General features: G+C 43.5%; 1 long non-coding RNA gene across 2 annotated transcripts in view; it reads right to left on the bottom strand.

Annotated features, from left to right (window-relative positions):
- The window catches only part of LOC137531789 (uncharacterized), a 199,139-nt gene that overhangs the window by 148,796 nt on the left and 25,008 nt on the right, over positions 1-25,335 (bottom strand). Inside the window, exons 2-3 of one of the 2 annotated variants that reach the window (XR_011023753.1) lie at positions 8,041-8,125; positions 3,347-3,563 (exon numbers count right to left, since the gene is read on the bottom strand). This is a non-coding gene — a long non-coding RNA (uncharacterized lncRNA). Of the gene's footprint in view, positions 1-3,346; positions 3,564-8,040; positions 8,126-25,335 lie in introns of those variants that run through there. The other variant, XR_011023754.1, reaches the window with a different exon arrangement.

Raw genomic sequence — 25,335 nt, 5'->3', positions numbered from 1 at the left:
CCAACTGTCATTTTCCAACTGTCATTTTCCAACTGTCAAATTTTAACTGTCATTTTCCAACTGTCACTTTCCAACTGTCAAATTTTAACTGCCATTTTCCAATTGTCAAATTTTAACTGCCATTTTCCAACTTTCATTTTCCAACTGTCATTTTCCAACTGACATTTTCCAACTGTCATTTTCCAACTGTCATTTTCCAACTGGCAAATTTTAACTGTTGTTTTTCAACTGTCATTTTTAAACTGCCATTTCTCAACTATCATTTTCCAACAGCCACATTTTAACTGGTTTTCGACTGCCATTATTTTCTAACTGTCATTTTTCAACTTCCAATTGTTTCCTTCTTCCTTTCCTATTTTATTTATTTCGCCTTGAGATCCTCAATGTTTAATGTTGATTTGCCACCTCATTTTGTGTTTTGGGGGCTACATTTGCATCACAATTTGCACAATTTAAAACTGGCTATCTCTAACAGTGACAGGTGTCAGATATTGTGGCTGGTTAAGGGCTCTGCCTCTGATGTAGGAGTCCTGGGTTCAAATCTTGGCTCTAGTGTTGGGCGAACACCTGGATGTTCGGGTTCGGGAAAGTTCGCCGAACATGGCCGCAATGTTCGGCATGTTCGGGCCGAACCCCGAACTCCCCGAACATCCCGCTTTTGGGGGCCCTATGGGGTCGCAGGCATAAGGGGGGAGCATGCCCCGATCGCGGGGGGGGTCGGAAATTCCCCCCACCCCCTCCGCTAGCGCTCCCCCCTCTGCCCGCTTCCCCATTCAAAAGTTAGGAAGTGAAACTGTACCTGTGCGGCCGGTAGTGGGTGACTGGCAGTGGGCGGCACTATGGAGAGACTGAGGAGGAGGAGGAGTCCGGAGAGTGACGCGTTGAGGGAGGCCGGGCAGTGGGCGGATCAGCAGTAGTACGGTACTACTGCTGATCCGCCCACTGCCCGGCCTCCCTCAACGCGTCACTCTCCGGACTCCTCCTCCTCCTCAGTCTCTCCATAGTGCCGCCCACTGCCAGTCACCCACTACCGGCCGCACAGGTACAGTTTCACTTCCTAACTTTTGAATGGGGAAGCGGGCAGAGGGGGGAGCGCTAGCGGAGGGGGTGGGGGGAATTTCCGACCCCCCCCGCGATCGGGGCATGCTCCCCCCTTATGCCTGCGACCCCATAGGGGGCCAGTATTCGGGCGAACAGGGCCCTGTTCGTGCCGAACAGGGGCCCTGTTCGGCCAGGCAATGAGCCGTTCGGGCGAACCCGAACAGTTTGGCCGAACACCACCAGGTGTTCGGCCGAACGCGAACATCACCCGAACAGGGTGATGTTCTGCAGAACCCGAACAGTGGCGAACACTGTTCGCCCAACACTACTTGGCTCTTCCTATTCACTAAGCCAGCACCTATTCCGTAAGGAGTTCTTTGGGCAAGACTCCTTAACACTGCTACTGCCTACTGAGTGCGCTCTAGTGGCTGCCTCACAAGCGCTTTGAGTCCAACAGGAGAGAAGCGCTATACAAAGAAAGAAATTATTATATGGATAACTGTAGAGAGGGAGTGGAAGGAAAAAGCCTATGTTGGTGTTTTATCTTCCTATCTTGCTCCCAGTCTAATGACCCATTTATTGGCTTCAACTTTCCTAGTGGTTCTCTTTCCAGGCTAGCACTTTTAGCCACCTTTGAAACCAGGGGTGCAGCTAAGGTTTTTGTGGCCCCAAGCGGACTGTAGGAAGAGGCCCTATCCTGCGCCGTGGCAAAAAATGGGTGTGGCTATCCCGCGTAAGTGGACATGGCCATGACATGTGGGTAGAGCGGGAGGGCGGATTGAGGCGGGGCTGTTTGCGGGTAAAAATTGATGTGGGAGTGATTGGGCGTGGCCATGGCATTGTATAGGCCGGAGCTTAACCATAGCACAGCAAATGTAGCCAACTATGACCATTAAATAATAAATGCAGCAACAGTTACCCCAGACACCAGAAAATAAAAACGCAATTTGTGCAACATTTCAGCAGAAAACAAAAGCAATTTGGCCCACATTTCAGCAGAAATCAAACGCAATTTGGCCCACATTTCAGCAGAAATCAAATGCAATTTGGGCCACATTTCAGCAGAAATCAAATGCAATTTGGGCACATTTTCAGCAGAAATCAAACGCAATTTGGGCACATTTTCAGCAGAAATCAAACGCAATTTGGGCACATTTTCAGCAGATATCAAACGCAATTAGGGCACATTTTCAGCAGAAATCAAAAGCAATTTGGGCCACATTTCAGCAGAAATCAAACACAATTTGGGCACATTTTCAGCAGATATCAAACGCAATTTGGGCACATTTTCAGCAGAAATCAAAAGCAATTTGGGCCACATTTCAGCAGAAATCAAACACAATTTGGGCACATTTCCAACAGATATCAAACGCAATTTGGGCACATTTTCAGCAGAAATCAAACGCAATTAGGGCACATTTTCAGCAGAAATCAAACGTAATTTGGGCACATTTTCAGCAGAAATCAAACGCAATTTGGGCACATTCTCAGCAGATATCAAACGCAATTAGGGCACATTTTCAGCAGAAATCAAAAGCAATTTGGGCCACATTTCAGCAGAAATCAAACGCAATTTGGGCACATTTTCAGCAGATATCAAACGCAATTTGGGCACATTTTCAGCAGAAATCAAATGGAATTAGGGCACATTTTCAGCAGAAATCAAACGCAAATCACTTCTGCCAGTGCCAGGTGGTCCCAGTGGACCACTGAGACAGGCCGTAGGAGGAAGTAAGTGACAGAAGTTTAGTGGCGGCAGAATTGTTGGTGTCACCCATAATGATGGTAGGGATATCGGACGACAGGAACTGGAGGAGCCATGCAGAGAAGTGATCTAGGAAGAAGGAAGTAGGGCCAGGAGGGCGGTAGATTATTGCAATCTGGAGGTTAGAGGGAGAGTATAGACGGACTGCATGGACTTCAAAGGAAGGTAAATAAAGAGAAGGAATGGGGGTGAGTGGCTTGAAGGAGCATCTATCTATATCTATCTATAAAAATTCCACATTATCAAAAAAAGAAACTGGGCTTTTTTCACATTCACCTTTAATACCGTTCACATGTTCCCGAATTCTGGCTCTCAAATGCCTATAAGTTTTACCTATATAAATCATATTACAGCTACATTGTAGTTGGTAAATAACTTTAGAAGTGAAATAATCAATGAAATCATTCATCTTAAAGGAAACAGAATGATCATAGTTAAAGAAGGTCTCACCCTTATGCACGTATGGACACATCAGACAATCGCAGCAGCGATGCATCCCTTTTATTTTTTTTGTTATTCTGGGCCTATTTTTAATTAAATCCACATTTTCTGCTAACTAACAGGTTGGACAAATTACTACACCTCCTAGCTGCCATATGTGGATAGTCCCCAATGAAATCTTATATAATGGGATCTTTGCACAAAAGATGCCAGTGTTTTGACAATATGTCCCTGACTTCATTATAATGTGCCCCATATGTAGTGACTATTCAGACCAAATCCTGTTTTTTCTTCTGCTGACTGTCCGATGCTCCTCCTGCAAGAAGATCAGACCTTCTCTTAGCAAGGGCCTTATAGTAAACTCTATTAATTATATGTTTAGGGTACCCTCTGGCCAACAATCTAATTCTTAAATCATCAGCCTCTTTTTTATAATCATTCACATTGTTACAATTTTGAAAGAGGCGCATGAACTGTCCAATAGGGACAGCCGACTTCCGAGATGGCAAGTGGGAACTTTTTGCTGACAAGAGGGTATTCCCTGCTGTTCTAATTCCTTTCTAAAAGTACCTGTTACCTGATTTTTTTATTTTTACATCCAGAAGGGAAATTTCTATATGAATTACCAATATGAGTTTTAAATGATAGTAAGTGTCTGTGGTTACTTGATGTTTGCTTGATAATGTTGAATTAATACAATAAATTATCATTGCATATAAATACCTTTGTTCCCAATAATATAATTTGTTAGACATTTATGTGTTTATTTAATTTGTGCCAATTAACTATTTCAATGCCACCAATCATAGGCACCCTTTATTATTATTATTATTATTATTATTATTATTATTATTATTATTATTATTATTATCATCATCATCATCATCATCATCATCATCATCATCATCATCATCATCATCATCATCATCATCATCATCCATCATCTTCATCATTATTTTCATTTAATATGTCCATTATGTTGTATTATGTTGATTTTTTTTCAATTTATCTTAGCCTTACTATTATATTCATTATATTATGTCCCCTTACCTCAGCTCATTATCAGCACTTTATCCATCAAATTCCTCAATTTATTCATAAATTCAGCACACACAGGTTTTTTTATCATTCATCACGAGATCATTTAATTAATTTTATTTTTTAGTGATGATTTATACATTTTTATGATGATTTGCATCAATTTAGCTTTATCTTTGTATATGATCATTTTATTCATTAAGGTTTTAATTTATGAGTGTAATACAAATACAGTATAGTTTGAGGTTTATGGTCGGTATGCTATAATGCTATTTGAGTATGTAAATATTGAAATCTTGAATATTGTACGACGACAACAACATTATTATTATTATAATTATCAATAATAATAATCCTCTATATTAAAACCTAACTGTCTCTTCGTCCCATCCCTGCACTTCCTGTTTGTGTGTGTGTGTGTGTGTCCCCCGTGTTTTGTGCTACTGCGCATGTGCAGGGAGGGACGCAGAGACTGAGGAGAGCTGCGGGAGGATGGGGCCGGAAGGAGAAAGCATGTGTGTGCGCGCCGGGCGTGCACGCGCGTTGGGGGCGTGCAGCGGGAGCGCATAGTGGGCGTGCGGCGCACGCGCACATGCACGGTGACTGTGCGGCGGACACGGACATGAGAGGGAAGAAAGGGGAAGGGAGGAGAGGTGAGGGGAGGTAGGCAGGGTTTCCACATAGACCTAGAGCCCGTTTTTAAACGTGCTTAGGTCTACTAGTAATAATAATAATAGTTTTTCTAATTTGATCATGTAAAAATCATGTACATGTAATTAAGGCACCAGGAAAGTTGGGTGCAGGTTGAAGCCTAAAAGGAGCTCACCCTGCTTCTGCAAAAGTCCTGGCGGCATTAATTACTATTCCCCCTCCAGGCTGCTGTGGACTGTGTGTTAAGACATAATTCAGCTGCCAGCTACTGTTGTTTTTTATTGTAATTTGGGCTTTGTGTCTTGATTGCTCCCAAATTAGTCACTGAGTGCAGCTACTGTATAGCCGTAATTCCCATTATGGTCTATGGCAGTGCCTGGTGAGCCCACATTTCCAGCACCTTTGTTTGCTGGACTTGGTAAAAATCAGTTGGTTTTGATGATTCACATCCAGAGAAACACATTGGCCCTTATGCAATTAACTTTTTCTCCTGAGTTTTCTCCCAGGGTATCATTTTCATCTTATCTGTAAAGATGAGCAGAACTGTTCTGAAGCAAACAGTCCCTGGGAATGATCTCTGGGAGTGCTCTGCATGACATCATGCACAGAGCACTCCCAGCTGCAGGTCCGCAATCAGGGACGTGCGGCTGCCGGTATAGCATCTGCACAGTAATGCAGAAACTGGTGAATATGGAAATGGCCCCGCGGTCATTCCCCAGAGACTGTTTGCTTTAGAACAGTTCTGCCCATCTCTACTTATCTAAAGAATAAATTTTTAGCTCCTTGCAATTAAAAAAGTATTAAAAAGTGGTTACAAAGGTAATATCAGACTTATCTTAAGTCAGGGGCGTCACTAGCCCTATTTTGGGGGGCACGTGCCCCCAATCTGTCCTGGGGTGCCACGGATCTCCTCCCCAGGGGTGCCCGGCACTGCCCGCTGTCCCCTCCAGGCCGCCGCTGTCCCCTCCTGGCCGCCGCTGCCTCCCCGGCCGCCGCTGCCTAACCCCCCGGGCTGACCCCGCGGCCAGAGCTTCAGACCTCGATCAGCGGGCGACCAGACGCAGCGGGCGCTAGGACCTAGCGTACACTGCTGATATGCGGAAGTGACATCACTTCTACATATACAGCGTGGTGCATCCGGCGCCCGCTCTATCTGGTCGGGTCGCCCGCGGTGCTGATCGAGGTCTGCTGGCTGCGGGGTAAGGGGGGGGGCGCGTCTGATACTCACTAGCTATCGGGGGTCCCTATCACTCACTAGCTATCGGGGGTCCCTGTCACTCACTAGCTAACGGGGGTCCCTGTCACTATCGGGGGTCCCTGTCACTCACTATCTAGGGTCCCTGTCACTCACTCACTAACTGGGGTCCCTGTCACTCACTATCGGGGGTCCCTGTCACTCACTATCAGGGGTCCCTGTCACTCACTAACGGGGTCCTTGTCACTCAGTACCTAACTGGAGGCGCCTGTCACTCACTAGCTAACTTGGGGGTCCCTGTCACTCACTACCTAACTTGGGGGGCTACCATATTAAGGGGGCATTTTGCCTATTTATGTGAAATGCTGTCCATTTATGTGCCTCATGACTGCTGAATTTGTCTTGTTGGGGGCCTTATGATTTGTTGGATGGCCTCAAGATTGCTTAATATGTCTTGTTGGGGGCCTCATGATTTGTTGGAGGACTCATGATTGCTGAATTTGTCTTGTTGGGGGCCTCATGATTGCTGAATTTGTCATGTCGGGGGCGTCACGATTGCTGAATATGTCATGTCGGGGGCGTCACGATTGCTGAACTTGTCATGTCGGGGGCGTCACGATTGCTGAATTTGTCATGTCGGGGGCGTCACGATTGCTGAATTTGTCATGTCGGGGGCCTCACGATTGCTGAATTTGTCATGTTAGGGGCCTCATGATTGCTGAATTTGTCTTGTTGGGGGTCACATGATTGCTAACTGCGAGACTATGGGAAAAGCTGAATCCTTATCATATGAGACAATAGCATTTTTAGCTTTTTAAAACAGAAAATAAAACTGGGAGGTTCTAAAAAATTGAATACATTTTTCAGGAGTAGGATGGATGAAATTGTTTATCTTCACAGTTTATTTTCAACTTGGATTTTCCATAATGTTCATGTATGAGTTAAAACGTTTGTACAGTATTTAGTTTAAATTGCTGTTGCCACTTTGCGATAGATAAGTGACTTTTGGGTTGCAGTTTGGGCACTCGGCCTCCCAAAGGTTCGCCACCACTGTCCTAATCTAATGTCCCACCATTGCTAGGTTCATGTAAATTTGTCTCCACCCGTTACCACACCTACATTCTGGTCCATGGCCCACCCATTTTTCGGTGCGGTGCGATAGGCACAACGTGATCCTCATATTTTTGGCACGCTAGCTGCAGTGTGCTGAATTCTGCTGCCTACAGTATGTACAGTATACACTGTTCTCTAGTGCCTGCACTGTGTGCTGATCTACCTCCAGTGTAAGGTGTTACTCTGTACCTTTACTGATTGTAAACCAGCTGTATTGTATGCTGATCCCTGCTACTTTTAGTATGTACAGTATTAGCTGTAAAGCTGTACACACATACAATTTTGATTAGCCAATTTTAGCTCTGTTCATAAAATTCATTGTCGGTTGGCCCACTTACTGCACAGGGGTGGTAAAATTGGTGGTCAGTGATTGACCAATCAAAATTCTATGTGCGTATACATCTTTGATCTATGCCTATACTGATTGTAAATTATCTAAATAAAGGACAGGGGGCTCCATCCAATATTTTGATGGGCAGGCCCGTTATCTGTAGCTTACACTGCTGATAAGTTCATGTACATTTGGCCCCACCCATGGCCATGCCCACTCACCTCATGGCCACGCCCATTTTGCCGCTGCGTGCGCCGCATATACCTCCCCACCTGGTGCCCACAGGTGCCCCCAATCTCCAAGGACCCTAGAAACACCCCTGTCTTAAGTATTTTATTACATAGTGGGAGCTTTAAGGGTATTTTATTGGTAAGGTTTGAATGTATTTCTCTGGAGAAAACTCAGGAAAAAGTGTTTATAATATAATATAATATAATATAACCCATTGTGTAAATAAATCATTACCTGTCTTCTATACGAAGTTAACCTTCAGTGATGGATTTTTTTCTTTTTTCTTTTTCATTATTTTTAGTTCAATATTGTTTCTTATCTGGAAGAGATACCATGTAACTAAAGAAATTATTCATGACAAAGAATTTAATTTAGAACACAGATAAATGAAAAATGCAGTTGCAATTTGGCTTGCTCATTCATTACCAAGGGCAGACTAACAACTCATGGGGCCCCCAGGCAATAGGAGATTATGGGGGCCCGTACCAGTGTTGCCAACCTTTCACATTATTTTTTACTGTCGAAGGATATTTTTTACTAATGAATACCCCTGTGGCGTGCTGAAAAATGGGCATGGTCATGCAACAGAATATGGGAGTGGTCATGGGTGGGGCCAAATATACATGACTGTAGCTGTGGTGTAAAAGGTCTACCAAGGAAGTTTGAGCTCTGCCATAGTGTTTCCCCAAAAATACATGTTATCTGACAGCATTTCACCAAAAATACACAGAATTTGGCATAGGTTCCTCCAAAATACAGATAATATGGCAGTGGTTCCCCTAAAATAGTTGTAATCTGGCAGCAGCGGTTCCCCAACATACACATAATTTGGCATATACGTGTAATATGGCAGCAGATCACCCAAAATACCCATATCATACAAAATACATGTAATCTGGCAGCAGTGGTTGCCCCAAAACATACATATATCTGGAAGCAGCAGTTCCCCCAACATACACAATCTGGCACCGGTTCCAAACCGCAGTTCCCCAACATACACATAATCTGGCAGCTGTTCCCCAAAATTAATCTGGCAGCAGCGGTTCCTCAAAAATACAGTTAATCTGTCAGCAGTTCCTACAAAATAGGTGCCCCTTTATAGGTAACCAGGTCTATAGGTATCCCCAGTGGAAATAACCAGGTCTATAGGTGTTCCCAGTATAGGTAGCCAGGTATATAGGTGTCTCCAGTATAGGTAGCCAGGTCTATAGGTGTCCCCAGTATAAGTAGCCAGGTCTATAGTTGTCCCCAGAATAGGTAGCCAGGTCTATAGGTGTCCCTAGAATAGGTAGCGAGGTCTATAGGTGCCCCCAGCATAAGTAGCCAAGTCTATAGGTGTTCCCAGTTTAGATAGCCAGATCTATAGGTGTCCCCAGAATAGGTAGCCAGGTGTATAGGTGTCCCTAAAATAGGTAGCCAGGTCGATAGGTGTTCTCAGAATAGGTAGCCAGGTCTATAGGTGTCCCCAGTATAAGTAGCCAGATCTATAGATGTCCCCAGGATAGGTAGCCAGGTCTATAGGTGTCTGCAGTATAAGTAGCCAGGTATAGGTATCCCCAGTGTAAGTAGCCAGGTCTATGGGTGTCCCCAGTATAGTATCCAGGTCTATATGTGTCCCCAGATTAGATAGCCAGGTCTATAGGTGTCTCCAGAATAGGTAGCCATGTCTATAGGTGTCCCCAGAATAGGTATCCAGGTCTATAGGTGTTCCGAGTTTAGATAGCCAGATCTATAGATGTCCCCAGGATAGGTGGCCAGGTCTATAGGTGTCCCCAGGATAGGTAGCCAAATCTATAGGTGTCCCCAGAAGAGGTAGCTAGGTCTATAGGTGTCTCTGGGTAGAGGTGGCAGCGCAGTGAAGGGGGAGTGGCAGGCACATCAGCAGGGAAGGGGTGCTGTCTCCCCCCTCTTCCCTCATCTTGGGGCTTCCCCTTCCTAGCTCCCCCTCCAGAATTGTGCGGTGAGGCAGCGGGCGGCAGCAGAACACTTCCTATTCCAGGTGCGAGTGAGCTCTGTGCGCCACTTCTCTATTCCAGTCTGGACCAGAGCAGCAGCACACAGAGCTCACTCATACCTGGAATAGGAAATGTTACACAAAACCCACAAAATACTAACAAAAAGTTACCAAGTGTGTTAACCAAAATGTCTCCAAACCACATTCCAGATTTGAGAATTTACCCAAGGTTAACATAGTATTTCATCAAAGTAACATTACCAAACCAACCGCACAGCCCCAGGAAGCTACTCTCCCCCCCCCCCTACACCCATTCACCACCCACAGACTATCACCTCCCCTGTCTGTGCTGCACAGGAGTAGTGGCTGCTGGACAGAACCTATTCTTTAGCAAAGACTCCCCAATGTTCCTGAGAGGCCTGCTGTGTGTACATTTAGTATCTGCAGTTCTCTCACTCACCATGCAGTTATTTATGATGGCACAGAAAAAAAAGTGCTCGGGCACATAATTGAAGTTTAACTTTCCCTCATACATGCTCCCATCTAAAATCTGATTTATGCATAATTACAGTATTACCCATCATGCCTCTATTTTGGATAAGGCAGATACACACACATTCACCCAACAAACCATTACCTTTGTATCATGTCCAAGGCTCTGCTCTTATTACACAATCATAGTGCACAAATAGTTATGACTTACATTTTGGTTTCAAAGTCTCATATATATGACAATATGGCCTTTACTCAATTAACTTTTACTGCAGAGTTTTCTCCCAGGAGATAATTTCTCATCTTATAAAGAATACATTTTCAGCACTTACCAGTTGAAATAGTACTAAAAAGTATATAAAAAAAGTAATATCATGGCTTTTACACTACACGTGATTCTGATTCGTTTCCAAGGGGATTTCATGCATGGTGCATGTTTTCGCTTTGTGTTCCTAGCATCCCCTGACAATGCAGTGTTAAAGAAACCTCAAACTTATTTTAAGTACAGACAGTCCACTACTTAGAAATGACTTATACTATACATGCACCAATGCACACTATGCATACACTATTACACATTATACATATACTATTGGTCAAACATTTACAGTGCTGCCCATAATTATTCATACTCTTAATTTTGTCTTAAAGTTACTTTTATTGAACCAGCAAGTCATTTTTTGACAGGAAATTACATAGGTGTCTCCCAAAAGATAATAAGACAATGTACAAGAGGCATTATTGTGGGGAAAAAAAACATTTCTAAGCTTTTATTTACATTTGAGCAAAAAGTGTTCAGTCCAAAATTATTCATACCCTTCACAAACTGTCACAGTCTATAGGAAAATTCCAAATAGTAAAAGCTGTTCTAAAGCATCCCAATTACCCTGGTTAATTGGGAACAGCTGTTTTAATCAACTCAGCAGGTGAAACACAGCTCTCCGGAGTTGGTTTGTAGACAGTCATGGTTAAGACAAAGGAGCTCAGTGAGGACCTGTGGCTGCGCACAAGTCAGGAAGTGGCTACAAGGCCATTTCTAAATGTTTTCAAGTTCCAGTGGCTACAGTGCAAAGAATTATTAAAGAAATGTTCCGCACTGTGGAAAATCTCAGAAGACGAGGACGGAAGCCAAAAGTGACACCTGTGGTGGCCAGGAAGATAGTGAGAGAGGAAAAGTGAAAAAGAATCAAGGATCACCACCAAGGACATCCTGGTGAATCTGTGCTCTGCTGGTGACAATGTCTCAAGGCAGAGAATCCAACGGACACGGCACACTGCTGGGTTCCACAGATGCAGACCATGGAGAATGCCACTTCTCCAGATAAGGCACACAAAAGCTCACTTGGCCTTTGCAAATGCTCAGTTGGACAAATAAGAAAACTTCTGGTCTTCTGTGTTACGAAAAATTGAATTGTTTGGTCACAATGATGTATTCTTCATTTGGCATAAAAAAGGAGAAGCCTTCAACCCAAAGAACACCATCCCCACTGTCAAACATGGTGGTGGGAACCTAATGCTTTGGGGGTGTTTTTCAGCCAATGGACCAGGGAGCCAAATCACAGTAAACAGCACCATGAAAAAAAGAGCAATCCATGAGGATTCTCAGCGACAACATCAGGCAGTCTCCATAAAAACTTGTCCTTGGGCACCAGTGGACATTTCAGCATGACAATGACCGAAAACACACAGCAAAAGTGGTGGAGAAATGGTTAGCAGACAACAACATTAATGTTTTGGAGTGGTCCAGCCAGAGTCCTGACTTGAATCCAATTGTGAATCTGTGGAGGAAGCTAAAGATCAGGGTGATGGCAAGAATACCCTCCAACCTGACAGATTTTGAGCTCATTGCTAAAGATAAATGGGCAAAAATACCTGTGGAGACATGCAAAAAGCTGGTCTTCAATTATAGGAAGCATATGATTGCTGTAATAGGCAATAAAGGCTTTTCTATTGATTATTGTGAAGGGTATGGATAATTTTGGACTGGACACTGTTTGCTCAAATGTAAATAAAAGCTTAGAAATGTTTTTGTTTTTTTACCACAATAATGCCTCTTGTACATTATCTTTTGGGATACACCTTTGTCCTTTCCCGTCAAAAAATTACTTGCTAGTTGAATAAAAGTAACTTTAACGCAAAATTTGCCAGGGTTATGAATAATTATGGGCACTACTGTATTCAATACTATTCACTTGATAGACTGACCAATATTTTTTTTTTTCAAAAAATATTGTATAGATTAATAAAAACTTTATCACAACCCGCACACACAGGTAGTGAAATTGGATGCATTTAATCCAAGATTCACACTGCAGTGAACATTTTTCATTTAACACATGAGACAGCAGTGGATCAGCAGACTAGAAATGGCCCGAACCTCCGAATTTTCAGTTCGCGAACCGGGTTTGTGAGCTTCCACGAAAGGTTCGGTTCGTGCAAACTTTCGCGAACCGCAACAATGGGGAGGCGAACTTTAAAACTATACATATAAAATGTATGCTGGCCACAAAAGTGATGGAAAAGATGTTTCAAGGGGTCTAACACCTGGAGGGGGCATGGCAGAGTGGGATACATGCCAAAAGCCCTGGGGAAAAATCTGGATTTGACGCAAAGCAGCATTTTAAGGGCAGAAATCACATTGAATGCTAAATTGCAGGCCTAAAGTGCTTTAAAATATCTTGCATGTGTATACATCAATCAGGGAGTGTAATTAGAGTACTGCTTCACACTGACACACCAAACTCACTGTGTAACGCACCGCAAACAGCTGTTGGCGTAGTGACGTGCTGGACTTGTGTGCACCATGGCCAGAGTGCAGGCTATGGCGATTTTCAAGCCCATATGGTCGCCGGGCTATGGTAGCTCAATGATAGAACAACATTGACTGTCCAGCTGATCAAATTTGGTCTGTCCATAATGAAGCAACAACCTTATTATCTTTGGTGTGCCACGCCCCGAGACACTCATATAGCCGGCGGTCATTGCTTCATTGTGATACGCAAACCCCTTCACCGCGGCAAGGTAATGATCACAAAGGGGAATGGGCACATGTACATGACTTTTGTTTTGTTGTTGCAGCTGCAGTGCAGCCAGAAAAATTAGGCAGGCATGTACACGCACCAGAACAATTATTATAGCGGCCGCTGCTAGCAGCGGCCTTAAAAATTCAGGAATCCACCTGGAGTCCTTGACCCTGTTGGTAGTGGTGGAGAAGGCAAGCGGACTGCAGGCAGAGATGCTGTGTGTGGGGACTGACTTAGTCTTCGGGCGGGCAGTAACTCTCCAGGATCCATGCCTCATTCATTTTGAAAAAGGTCAGGTACTGAACACTTTTGTGACTTAGGTGACTTCTCTTCTCAGTGACAATGCCTCCAGCTGTGCTGAAGGTCCTTTCTGACAAAACATTTGAGGCAGGGCAAGACAGAAGTTGGATGGCAAATTGGGACAGCTCTGGCCACAGGTTAAGACTGTGCACCCAGTAGTCCAAGGGTTCATCACTGCTCACAGTGTCTACATCCACACTTAAGGCCAGGTAGTCGGCTACCTGCCAGTCCAGGCATTGGTGGATGGTGGATTCGGAAACGCTAAGTTGAGGTGTTGGACTAAAGAATGTCCACATGTCCGAAATCACCATGAGATCGCTGGAGTGTCCTGTCCTTGCCTGCGTGGACATGGGAGGAGGATTACTGGCAGCGGTACCTTTATTGCGTTGTGAAAATCAAAAATCAATTAACCCTTCGCACACTCACATGCAAATGTTCAAACAAATGCATTCACAGATTTACTCATCCAGGCACAACTGTTATCCCTACAGCTAAATTAAAAGCCAGGGTTTTAGTTCACAGAAGAATGCATTCTTATGCTTAGTCACCTATACTGCGTAGAAGTACCCAGGTAAACATAGGTGTCCTAACTCTGGCCCTGTAACATGCATAGTGCAGACATGCAAACACATTTATTGCATCAAACCTATCAATGGATTAGGAGCACACATCCTAACTTCCTCTCCTGGGAAAGACAGTGCATCTTACCAATCGCACAAGGGAGCTAACATTATGCGTCCATGTGCACCATGCGCATACACCAGCACAAGCTGTCTGCATGCTGACAAACATACAGGGGAAGGGGGGAGTGCACCGAATTGGACCCTAGCCACAGGGGTCAATGATAAGAATAAACATACATATATCCAGGCACATCGCCTCTAGTTAGGACATTAAATAAATTATTAGGGAAAGGGAGGTGCTGAAGGGGGTGTGGCTAGAAACAGCAAAAATCAATTAACCCTTCGCACACTCACATGCAAATGTTCAAACAAATGCATTCACAGATTTACTCATCCAGGCACAACTGTTATCCCTACAGCTAAATTAAAAGCCAGGGTTTTAGTTCACAGAAGAATGCATTCTTATGCTTAGTCACCTATACTGCGTAGAAGTACCCAGGTAAACATAGGTGTCCTAACTCTGGCCCTGTAACATGCATAGTGCAGACATGCAAACACATTCATTGCATCAAACCTATCAATGGATTAGGAGCACACATCCTAACGTCCTCTCCTGGGAAAGACAGTGCATCTTACCAATCGCACAAGGGAGCTAACGTTATGCGTCCATGTGCACCATGCGCATACACCAGCACAAGCTGTCTGCATGCTGACAAACATACAGGGGAAGGGGGGAGTGCACCGAATTGGACCCTAGCCACAGGGGTCAATGATAAGAATAAACATACATATATCCAGGCACATCGCCTCTAGTTAGGACATTAAATAAATTATTAGGGAAAGGGAGGTGCTGAAGGGGGTGTGGCTAGAAACAGCAAAAATCAATTAACCCTTCGCACACTCACATGCAAATGTTCAAACAAATGCATTCACAGATTTACTCATCCAGGCACAACTGTTATCCCTACAGCTAAATTAAAAGCCAGGGTTTTAGTTCACAGAAGAATGCATTCTTATGCTTAGTCACCTATACTGCGTAGAAGTACCCAGGTAAACATAGGTGTCCTAACTCTGGCCCTGTAACATACATAGTGCAGACATGCAAACACATTCATTGCATCAAACCTATCAATGGATTAGGAGCACACATCCTAACTTCCTCTCCTGGGAAAGACAGTGCATCTTACCAATCGCACAAGGGAGCTAACGTTATGCGTCCATGTGCACCATGCGCATACACCAGCACAAGCTGTCTGCATGCTGATAAACATACAGGGGAAGGGGGGAGTGCACCGAATTGGACCCTAGCCACAGGGGTCAATGATAAGAATAAACATACATATATCCAGGCACATCGCCTCTAGTTAGGACATTAAATAAATTATTAGGGAAAGGGAGGTGCTGAAGGGGGTGTGGCTAGAAACAGCAAAAATCAATTAACCCTTCGCACACTCACATGCAAATGTTCAAACAAATGCATTCACAGATTTACTCATCCAGGCACAACTGTTATCCCTACAGCTAAATTAAAAGCCAGGGTTTTAGTTTACAGAAGAATGCATTCTTATGCTTAGTCACCTATACTGCGTAGAAGTACCCAGGTAAACATAGGTGTCCTAACTCTGGCCCCCACATGTGGAAGAATGTGCTCTGGTCAGATGAAATGGAACTTTTTAGCCAAAATGCAAAACGCTATGTGTGGCAGAAAACTAACACTGCACATCATTCTGAACACACCATCCCCACTGTCAAATATGGTGGTGGCAGCATCATGCTCGGGGGGTGCATCTCTTTAGCAGAGACAGGGAAGCTGGTCAGAGTTGATGGGAAGATGGATGGAGCCAAATACAGGGCAAACTTGGAAGAAAACCTCTCGGAGACTGCAAAAGACTTGAGACTAGGGCGGAGGTTCACCTTCCAGCAGGACAATGACCCTAAACATAAAGCCAGGGCAACAATGGAATGGTTTAAACAAAACATATCTATGGGCTTGATTCACAAAGCGGTGATAACCCAGTTATCACGCCTAAAAGACTTTAGGCGTGATGACCTTTTCACCACTGAGTTATCACCGCTTTTTCCTGCTCTTCGCGCGAAGTTACCGCGCGTACGAGCGCGCGCAAAGTCCCATAGGGTTTAATGGGAGCTTCGCGCGAAGCGTCGGGTGCTGCGCGCGCACTTACGCGCGTCCGCGCGTACGCGCGGTAACTTCGCGCGAGTTTCTTCTTATCACGCCTAAAGTGAGTTTAGGCGTGATAAGGGGCTTTTCACTGGCGTGCAAACACTTTGCACCGCTTTGTGAATCAAGCTCTATGTGTTAGAATGGCCCAGTCAAAGTCCAGATCTCAATCCAATTGAGAATCCGTGGCAAGATCTGAAAACTGCTGTTCACAAATGTTGTCCATCTAATCTGACTGAGCTGGAGCTGTTTTGCAAAGAATAATGGGCAAGGATTTCAGTGTCTAGATGTGCAAAGCTGGTAGAGACATACGCTAAAAGACTAGCAGCTGTAATTGCAGCAAAAGGTGGTTCTACAAAGAATTGACTCAGGGGGCCGAATAATTACGCACACACCACTTCGCAGTTATTTATTTGTAAAAAAATGTTTGGAATCATGTATGATTTTCGTTCCACTTCTCACGTGTACACCACTTTGTATGGGTCTTTCACGTGGAATTCCAATAAAATTGATGCATGTTTGTGGCAGTAATGTGACAAAATGTGGAAAACTTCAAGGGGGCCGAATACTTTTGCAACCCACTGTATATGCAGTGATGAGGTGGGTTCACTGAACACAACAGGTAGGTATATGCAGTGATGCGGTGGGTTCACTGAACACAACAGGTAGGTATATGCAGTGATGAGGTGGGTTCACTGAACACAACAGGTAGGTATATGCAGTGATGAGGTGGGTGCACTGAACACAACAGGTAGGTATGTGCAGTACTGGGTATTACAATGTGCACCTGTCACACACACAGGTAGTCACTGAATGTGCTGGGCCTGGCTGGCATGCCAGTGGCACACACACAGTATGAATTAGCAAGGCTGTCTATGCAACACAAGTGTCAGTGGGACACACAGAAAAAAAAATAAATCACAAGAACAAGATTAGCTCTCAAAAGACCTGTTGTGGGGTGCTATTTCAGGAATAAGAATCAGCAAGGAGCAAGCTAACAAGCCTACAACAGCCTAACTAATCTTTCCCTGTGAGAATCTGCCAGCAGCTGTCCCTTCTCTCACTACTGCAGGCACACGAGTGAGTGTAATAGCCAGTGGAGCCTGCCTTTCATAAGGGGGGGAGTGGCTCCCGAGGGAGTGTAGCCTGATTGGCTACAATGTGCCTGCTGACTGTGATGTAGAGGGTCAAAGTTGAACCTAATGGTGCACTATGGGGGTGAACCGAACTTCAGGAAAAGCTCGCCTTATATGGCGAACACGAACCACCGATAGTTTGTCGGGAAGCGGTCACCAGCGAACCGTTCGGGCCATCTCTACAGCAGAGCAGACATGTTGCTATCATAATACAATACATAATACGTGTTACAATAGCAAAGTGTTTATTATTGCTCCCGTAAAACATGCCAATCTTACTGCAGTTTTTGAAAATCAGGGCCTTTGTTTCAAAAATGTTACTTACTGTCTCCATAATAATTTCTACATATTTTTAACTCAAAACTACCTCAAAACTAATCACTAGGGACGAGGGAAAAAGCAGCAGATGTTACCACAAAAAAATGGGGAAATCATAAATACATTAAAGTCAATGGCACTGACTTTAGAGGTCAATAGCAAACCCCTCATACATGCCAGACTCACTAAATAAACCAATGGGAATCCTCCTCCTCAGGGAGGATTCCTATTGGCTTGTTCAAGGACCAATGAAGATCCCTGGCAGCACTTTCAAAGATGCTTTGCCAAGGCTTGCTATGCTTAGTATGATGGCAGGGATCAACATGAGCGGCCACACTTCATCCCTCATTAGTAACAAGAAGATATTAGTATGAGACATTTACGTGATATTGGTGTATGATTAACCAAAGTTAAATATTTCATGTTGATTAAGAATATTAAAGGACTTTTCACTGTTACCTTTTTATTTTAGTTTTTAACTCTTTGCAAAATTCAGTACCCCATAACCATTTTACCTGGAGGGAATAGACAACTGGGGGTCCCATTGTTAAAGGCCACCTGAAGATCCCATCATGTGTCCAGGAAGAGGCGTGGGCAACTACCCCCACACCTATATCCACAAGGGTGTTTTTTGGGATGACATGAGCCAAACACCTTCAGCCATATTCAGGTCCAATATAGCAATGACCCAAATTTGAACAACACTTTTTCCCACCATGGAACTCACCAGAATCTTAGCAAGTTCCTGGAGTGGTGCAAAAATCAGATCATAGACCTGACTAGAGGCCTGCTCCCACCTTGCAATTGCTTCTTGTTCATATGTATAGGACCTGTATAGGGGTGGGGTCTAAACAATTTTCTAAAATATCCTACTGGAGCTCATGGAGGAAGAATGCCTTTTAGGGGAAACTATGCATTCATAGTGTAGGCAGCCTTGTAACAGCTTTTTCTTGGCACCTAAACTTGGAGCAAAGTGCCGGCCGTGTAGCGCCTGGGTTAGGCACGGCTATAGCAGCAGTGCTATAGTCTGTGACCCATGCATGGGTAATTCGGGGATTTGATGATCACTGAGCCCTGAATTACTTCTCCATCTGAGTTTCTATGTCTCAGAAAGGGAATAGTATTTAATGTTGCCGGTAATTTTAGTGGCAGGGGTTTGAGAAGTCATTTGACTCACCCTGTGCACAATTCAACGGTGCCAATATGAAATGAAATACAGTAGATGTGCCTTGCAACTAGTTTTTTCTTGTGTGATCCATGGGACTGCAATACATAAAAAAAAAAACATGCCACTTGAGCAAATGTGCAATTTTTTGCTCAGTACTTCTCACCTGTATATTCCTCTGACCTCACCAAGGCACTGACTGATATTCTGCAAACACAGGAAGCATACATATGGCTTGTTTAGAGCAATGCTGTTCCTCATCTTGACGTGCTAAATGCTGCTGTTACAATAAGTAAAATGCAGGAGAGTCATTTAAATGTCTCACCAGATGCGGCATATTGAAGGAGCTGATGTTCTGTACGGGACATAAATCCTGAAATATATTCCAGATGAGACACTTTTATTCCTCTTATCTCTTCATAGAAATAAAATGAGAGCTTACCAACCGGCTTGTGGAGCGTTCAGCAAGAATAAATATAAATACAGATGACAATCCTTATTATTAAGTGGATTAATATGAACAAATCCATCTGCTGAATCTACAGGGGTTCCTGCGCTGAGTTTTGTATTCAGAAAGATTGACCTTTTATTAAATAAACTCTGTTATGAAAACAGAATACATTTCTGAATGAATTAAAAATACCATTGTGGTTCCCTAATGATAATAATGTAGTTTAATTATGAAATATAACAGTACTGCAGGTAAAAAGGCTGCAGGCTTCGATGCTAGCAGCTATGCAAAGAGAAACATTGGTTTCTGGTTCTGGCAGATTGGTGTGGTGCTCATTTAGTTGATGGCAACTTGGCAAGCAAAACAAGATATATATAGACAAGTCACTGCCACCAAATTACCTCAAATTTTACCTGAAGCTTTAGGGCTGTTTAAGATCAGCTACAATTCCGCTGCACTTGCACTGTGCTTGCTGATCACTGGCGATCAGCATAAAGCACTAGTGCAATGTCTCCCTAATGAAGCATTGACACTACAGCATTGGGATGACAAAAGTACAGCCATCATCACCATGGAAGATGTTGGCCCTTTATAAATCAATAATAATAATATAGTCAATAATAATAATATAGCATTTTGGTAATAATTGTGCTGTGATTTTCATTCCCAGAATGAGAATCGCAAATGCAAACACTGAAAAATCCCCATAAAGGTCAGTTCACATACAGAGCAGTGAGACCCTTGCAACACAGTCAGACATACACACACCTTCTCCACCACCGCCACTTGTGTGACATGCTATCATTAGAGATGGCTCGAACCTCCGATTTTAGGTTCGCGAACCTCGAACTCGAACGTCCGCAAAAGTTCGGGTTCACGCGTACTTCTCGAACCGCAATAGACTTCAATGGGGAGGTGAACTTTGAAAACTACAAACATTTATGCTGGCCACAAAAGTGATGGAAAAGATGTTTCAAGGGGTCTAACACCTGGAGGGAGGCATGGCGGGGTGGGATAGACGCTAAAAGTCTCGGGGAAAAAATCTGAATTTGAGGCACAGCAGCGTTTTAAGGGCAGAAATCACATTTAATGCTAAATTGGAGGCGTCAGTGCTTTAAAACATCTTGCATGTGTATACATCAATCAGGTAGTGTAATTAGTGGTTAGGGCACTGAAAAGTACAAATCCGGCCCTGCTCTCGACTGCAGCCTCATTGGAGTTAAAGAAGTGTGCAGTTTTTTGAGGGTCTGGTTTTTAGGGGTTTGTTGTTTAATGTTTGATATTTATGCACTTTTGTGATATGGTGATTTTAGTTACCTTTATAATTCAATAAATAATATTTTTTTTTTCAATCAGTATTGTGGTTTGTGGTATTTTTTTTGATGCTCTGCCCTCCTTACAGCAGCACACTCTATAATCATACTTTGATATGGTAGATGGCATGGCATGGTCTGCCACTTAACCTATGTGTACTATACCCCTTGATAGCAGACATTGGCCCATATGCAATTAACTTTCCAGAGTTTTCTCCTAGGTGGCATTTTAACTTGTTAATAAAATGCCCTTTAAACCACCAGCAAGAAAAAAAAATACTCTTGTCTCTACTTTTTGGTACTTTCTACATTGGAAAGTGCTGAAAACATATTCTAAATTGAAGATGAAAATTATCTCCTTGGAGAGAGCTGCTTCTAAAAACTGGCATTTTGCATGGCAGAGTAGGACTCACCAGATTGGGGACACTTTGGCGCAGTTGGTGAGCTTAAGCGCATTTTCATGATAAATATTTTACCATATTAGCTACTTTATCCATTTGCAATAGTCATTAGTGCATCTGCTGCAGTCCCACTGAAGTCCCACTGAAGCCTGTTGCAGGAAAAGAATTGAAAGGATTGGAGGTGGAGCCCGTGCCCTGCCTACCACTTCATCACTGGATCTAGACTACACAGTGTGTGACTGTAAACACCCCTGGCCACAAGACATTAATACAATTGACTGCAATTGACAAGAGCCTTTGAGAAGAAATGAGTAATAGGGGAAGATATATGGCTAAATTGGTGCTGGCTGAATATATTGTATAGTGGTGGCTTCAGGGTAAAAGTGGGAGAGGGAGTGGCACTTTGAGGTCCATATAGGAAATAAGGTGGTTTCAAAAGCTGTGTATTAGAGGGGTAGGTGTAGAGGTTGTTATGGGAAATGTGGGTAACTGCAGGAGATGAGTAGGAGGTCATTGTGGTTTCTTGGGTGTAAATGTTAGATGGTGAAGGTGCATTTAGTGCAATGGTAAATGATAGTTGATCCTTGTCATATATATGGGAGACAGGGAAAGCTTTAGAGGATAGCCTGGGAGAGGAGGGGCTACATGAGAGAAAGTGTGGCTGGTGGGGTGCAGAGATTGATAGTGAGATGGATTTGGGACATAAGGTTGGCTGCAAAGGTTGGTGAGGTGAGGTGATTGCAGGAGGTTATATAAGAGGGAGCTGCAATATGGGAAATGGAGGTGTCTGAAGGGGAGTTTGGGATGGTTAGTTGAAGGGGTTGGTATGGTAGATGAAAGTGAATACAGGGAGAGCATTAGAGTTGAAGTGGCTCATTGGGTGTACTGTATATGGGAAAAAGGGGTGGCTGCAGATGGTGATATGGAAGATGGGGGTTGTATTGGAGATAATGGTGGGTGGCAGAAGAGAGTGAATGGGAGATTCCATAACTATTTTACTTTATGTCCTGATAAGAAATGACTAAGAAATATCTCTAACTAGACTAGTTCCTGGACTAGAGATCACAAAGGGCTCACTCAACATTAAATTCATGGAGGCCAATGCATGTCCAAAGCACAGGAAATGAGGCAAAATCTCTTCAGTAGTGTCATGGAGGTTGATTCATCAACCTATATCGCACTGCAGTGCGAGTGAAATTGCCTACTACCACAAGGCAAATGTTAGGCATGCACGCTACGCGCGTAACTGACAGCAAGTGTTCATAAAAATAACTGACAGCATGTTTTGCTTTAAGTGTAACTGTCGGGCATAAAATCAAAAATCAATTCTTTATTTTATCTGGTAAACAAGTAATGAGGATGCTAACTAGGCAATCCAAAGGTTAAAATCACTATTATTATTTTTTGTTGTTGATAAATGATCATTCCCTAGTTTACACTATTTGGTACACGAAAAAATTGGTACGCACAAGGAAGTTGTGAGGCATGCTGAGTTTTCCTTTTTTGCTTCTTTAATTTCCCATCAGACTTAACTAATGCAGCCTGATTGTCAGAAGCCTCTTTCCCTCCTGTTTTTCCCTCCCACACCTCTGTTCCTCTCTGATTGGCCAGTATTTCTCATGCTGAGACAATGCACTTTCTATAGTGGAAGGTAGACAGTGCATACACAATCAAGCAGAGGAGAGTAAGGGAGGAAATTACATCAGGATTTGCTTTAAAATAGCCACAGTTAAAATGGGAAATGCTAAGAAGAATTTTGTTTTTTTACTGTAAAAAAAAATCACAAAACGTGGACAGTGCAATACATATGTTATGTAAGTAGAGCACATTTTTATCTACTTATATATGTGTTTGTTTTTCTTCTCAGATAGTATGGCTGACAGCTCCTCTTTAAGGTGTGTGCACGCCTTGTCAATTATGTGTGCCAGTGCAGCACCCCAACTGTGATACTTCACTAGCACGGCCACTACTGCGTTAATTGATGTAGTAGCAGCCTCTTAAATCAAGTTTTGTGGTGCTGCACTAGCGCAATTGACAAGGAAAGCATGCACCTTAAGAACGCACGCTATGCTGCTGGTAGCGCACGTATTGTGCACACATAACATTTACACTGTGGTAGGCAATTTAACTTGCGCTGCACAGCGTGATATAGGTTGATGAATCAACCTCATAGACTGGCATAAACCTAAAAAAGAGTTCTAATCAATTCCCAAACTGTCCAAAACTATCTGTATTTTTTTTCTTGAGTTATAAATAGTTTATTTCCATTTATTATATTTCAAATAACCTTTTACAAGCACCCATTACTCCTGACTAATATTCAATATTAAAATATGGACTTTAAAATAATATTTTGGGGTATTTTTTAACTAAACAAAACAACATACATTGATCATGGAAATATAAGATTTAACATTTGTTTGGAGTTTTTTTCTCATAGATTAAAAAAAGGGTGTATAATTTAGGCGTGAATCCAGGGCACACAGTGCCACTTCCCCGTAGATATAATCTATGCTAATTGTTTAAGGGAATTAAAGAGAATTAAGGTTATGTCTACAAATATGTTCAGCCTGGAACAGCCTGGAACAGGTCCAGCTCTCCTGGCAGGAATATAGATTAGTGCTGCGTAGATTTGAATTGATTTAACTATGTAATAGTGTTTTTTTTCCTTTTTAAGTTAGTGGTTTCATGAATATTTACCCTTTAAATTAATTTTATTGATATTAACATGTCCCTAAATGAAAGTGCAAAAAGGCAGGTAATGGTATACAGTGGTTATGATTTGTATCAGTGTTGCTTGCGAATTTTCGCCAAAGCCATTTTCGCATCGAAAAATCCCATTTTCGATTTCGCCGAATTTTCGCGAAAATAGCTACTATTTTCGCTTCATAGGGCGAAATTTCGCATTAATATTTTTGCGTTAATTTTCGCCTAAAGTCCGTTTTTTCGCGTTGAATATCTAAGCCCCCTTAAAAGCTAGAATCACCAAATTTGCAGGGTATATTAAAGAGATATGTGGGTACAAGAGGAAAAAGAAATTTTTCAAAAAGACCTTATAGTTTTTGAGAAAATCGATTTTAAAGTTTCAAAGGAAAAAAGTATACATTTAAATGCAGTAAGTGACAGTTACTTAAAGGGATACTGTTGGAGGGGGTCGGGGTAAAATGAGTTGAAGTTACCCGGGGGTTCTAATGGTCCCCCACAGACATCCTGTGCCCACGCAGCCACTCCCCAATGCTCCGGCCCCGCCTCTGGTTCACTTCTGGAATTTCAGACTTTAAAGTCTGAAAACCACTGCGCCTGCGTTGCCGTGTCCTCACTCCCGCTGATGGTACCAGGAGCATACTGCGCAGGCCCAGTATGGTCTGTGCTTGCGCTGTGTGCTCCTGGTGACATCAGGGGAAGCGAGGACATGGCAACGCAGGCGCAGTGGTTTTCAGACTTTAAAGTCTGAAATTCCAGAAGTGAACTGGAGGCAGGGCGGAGCATTGGGGAGTGGCTGCGCGGGCACAGCATGCCTGCGGGGGACCATTAGAAGCCCCAGGTAACTTCAACTCATTTTCCCCCGACCCCCCCCCCTACAGTATCCCTTTAAGCAAACCTAGAGGTAGTGTAAAATTACTCATATCAAAAGAAAGGGCCAAGTGGCAAGTGTAAACTGCCAAGTGCAAAGGGCCAAGTGCAAGGGCCAAGGGCCAAGTGCCAAGGGCCAAGTGCAAAGGGCCAAGTGCATAGGCAAAGGCCCAAGTGCAAAGGGCCAAGTGCAAAGGCCCAAGTGCAAAGGGCCAATTGCACGTGCAAAGGGCGAAGTGCAAAGGGACAAGTGCAAAGGCAAAGGGCCAATTGCAAGTGCAAAGGGCCAAGTGCAAAGGCAAAGTGCAAATGCAAAGGGCCAAGTGCAAAGGGCCAAGTGCAAGTGCAAAGGGCCAAGTGTCAAATGAAAAAGGCCAAGTGCAAAGGCAAAGGGCCAAGAGCCAAGGGCTCTTTGCACTTGGCCCTTTGCACTTGGCCCTTTTCATTTGGCCCTTTGCACTTGCACTTGGCCGTTTGCACTTTGCACTTGGCACTTGTTCTTGGCACTTGGCCCTTTGCACTTGGCACTTGGCCCTTTGCACTTGGCAGTTTGCACTTGGCACTTGCTCTTGGCTCTTGGCCCTTTGCACTTGGCACTCGG

The sequence above is a fragment of the Hyperolius riggenbachi genome, chromosome 9 (genome assembly GCF_040937935.1).
Source record: "Hyperolius riggenbachi isolate aHypRig1 chromosome 9, aHypRig1.pri, whole genome shotgun sequence".
Taxonomy (NCBI): Eukaryota; Metazoa; Chordata; class Amphibia; order Anura; family Hyperoliidae; genus Hyperolius; species Hyperolius riggenbachi.
This window is presented reverse-complemented; position numbering and strand designations above follow the sequence as displayed.